The following is a 2,984-nucleotide window of genomic DNA, read 5'->3' on the forward strand; positions in this document are numbered from 1 at the left end:
GGAGAGAGAACGTTTGCTTAAGCTACAAGAAAGACACGAAAAACGAATCACTTTCCTGGTCACGGAATTAAAACAAACAAAGCACAATTTTGAATCTATGGAAGCAACCCTTTCTCAAGAAAGATCTAAATTCACACACATAAAAAAGGAGCTGCAACAAGCAAACTGCAAAAATGAAACAATGACAGTTAAAGTGGATGAACTACAGATTTTGTTGAAGGACGTTAAGAAAGAAAATAAGCAGCTAGAGGAGAAGTACCACAAGAAAAAGTTCAAATGTAAATACACAAGAGAAGACCTGGACCACACTAACGACCAAAATAATATCATGACAATAAAGGTGGAAGAGCTTCAAGTCCAAATATTGGAAGCAATGACAAATAACACATTTCTAGAGGAAAAATACAAAAGGGAAAGTTCCACATACATGAACACTATAGCGGATATGGAACGGCACACAAAAGAGCTTGAAGTGGAATTAGACAGTCTGGAGGAAAAATATCAAAATGACGTGTCTGAATACAAAACAAAACATGAAGAAATGAACCAAAATATGAAAGAGCTTCAAGTACATTTAAAGGAAACGTTGACAGAATATAAAAGTCTTGAGGAGAAATATCAGAACATCATGTCTGACTACACAAGAAAAATTGAGGGGTTTGACCAAGACATAAAAGAGCTTCAAGATCAATTAAGGCAAGCCTTACAGGGAAATAAACATCTGGAGGAGAAGTACCAGGATGAAATGTCTACACATGAAAAAACAAGAAGTGAGTTTCACCAGAGTATTAAAGAGCTCCAACTTCAGTTAAAGCAAGTTGAGAAAGAAAAGAAACTTGTAGAGGAGAAATATCAAAATGAAAAGCATACATACACAAAAACACAGACAGAGTTTGAACTGGCTATATACAAGCTTCAGAGTCAGCTAAGGCAAACAGAACACATAGAGAAGGAATATCAAGATGAAATGTATGTACTCCAAAACAGAAAGAAAGAATTGGAGCAGCTTGTAGATGAATATCAGATTGAAATAATCAAACATAAAAAAACAATAGAAGAGTTGAGCAAGGAAATAACAGAGCTTCAAGTTCAGTTAAACCTGGCAGAAGAAGAAAAGGCAGGTCTGGAGGGAAAACATCTCAATGAAATACTTACAAGGAAAGAGTTAAACAGAGCTGTAGAAGAACTGAAACATCAGCTAAAGCAAGTGGAAAATGATTACAAATATGTAGAGCAAAAGTACGAACATGAATTTTCAGAACACAGAGTAACACGTGAAGAACTAGACAAGACCAGATGTGAAAAAAATACGCTGATTGAAAAACTGAAAGACTTTGAACAACAAAGGGAAAATGAGATGCTAATGAAAGATCTGCAAATCCAGCAGCTACAGACGAATGAGAAAAAACTGAAGGAGGATCTGCTCACGCAGGAGCACACCAAGGCAGAGAATACACATTGCATCAAGAATCTCAGGGATAAACTACACGCTTGTGGTGTGTTTATGAGGTATTTGTTAGATACTCGAAATAAGCTGAGGGAAAACCTTTCAAACAAAGACAAGTTCTACGGAGAGAGGGAGAAGAGATATGTTAAATTAGTAAATATGCACATTCAAAAGCAGCATCAGGCCAGGAAAAAGTTTGAAAAAATGAAGAAATCAGCACAGACATGGCCACAGAAGTTGTGCTATTGGTGGAATGAAAGAGTCCCAAGACACAACACCAGAATGAGCAGTTGGGATGAAGAAGAAACAAGTTTTTATCCAGATAATTGGAGACTACCAGACATGGGAAAATCCCATATTGAGACTTCTAAATGCAATAAAAATGATTAAAGTTTCAGGAATTCAGGAAGTGCTGCCAAACATGGAGAGCATCAGAGCAGCTTCAGTGTGAAGCTGAGGCATTGTGTCAGTGATGAATTGTGGAAACTGTGAAGCGCCCACAGCATCATACTTTGACTTCAGCGCGTCACTACACTGAAGTTTGATCAGCTCCATTTGGAGGTTGGTTGGTGCTTTTTCCACTTCAGCTGCAAAAGGATTACTGAGGAGTTCAAACCTAGATTTCTGGATATCAAAGTCGGCAAATCGCTGGGTGAATTCAGAGTGGAGTATGCAGAGTTTTTCAGCAAACTGTGTGTGGGAACAAGAAAGTAGAGAGCTGCATTTTCATGGTTTGGCAGCAGGGAAAATGAGCCAGATTTTCTTGCAGCATCTGATTCTCCCACAAGCATAGCTTCATTTTAAAACCCCTCACTGCAGCATGCATGTCTGAGATGATGCGCCCCTGCCCCTGAAGCTGCAGGTTCAGCGCATTGAGACTGCTCGTGTTGTCACACAGAAAGGCCAGCTCACCCAGAAACCTTTCCCCCCTGAGCTCTGTGTCTTTCCCTTTGCTTTCCAGAAACTGACATATTTTCTCATGCAGCTGGAAACATCTGTTCCACTGCCACAATAAAACTGGTCTTTACAGCAGCCTCACTTTTTGATGTGACTTTTTTAAACATAGTCTGTTGTAAAGCAAACTTCTTTTTATCTCCTCTACTTTCTGGCATGTTTGAGTCATGTCCAGGTCCCTGTACTTGTCCTGGTGTTTCGTTTTTGTAGTGTCGTTAAATGTTGTACTCCTTCGTTACAGCCACATTGGCTGCACATACAAGACAAACAGGTCTGTCTTTTATATAAGTAAACATATATTCTACTTCCCACCTGAAAACCAAAACCAATTCCACAGCTCAGCTCTTTATGGCATGAAACAGTCCTTGAAAGAATCACACCTCAGAGACCACTCAGGAGGAAGAGGAACAGCTAAACCCTCCAGGAGGCTGGTGTCTGCCAGAACATAAATCATTTGACATTTACTGTTACATATTTGGCATGAAGACAAATCTAAATTGTCACCTAATTGAATGGACTCTTCATGATCTTCTCTAAATATGTGATTTCAGAATTATTGACTTTGTCCTAGTTTTGAATTTTG

This window comes from Takifugu flavidus, chromosome 4 (genome assembly GCF_003711565.1).
Source record: "Takifugu flavidus isolate HTHZ2018 chromosome 4, ASM371156v2, whole genome shotgun sequence".
Classification (NCBI taxonomy): domain Eukaryota; kingdom Metazoa; phylum Chordata; class Actinopteri; order Tetraodontiformes; family Tetraodontidae; genus Takifugu; species Takifugu flavidus.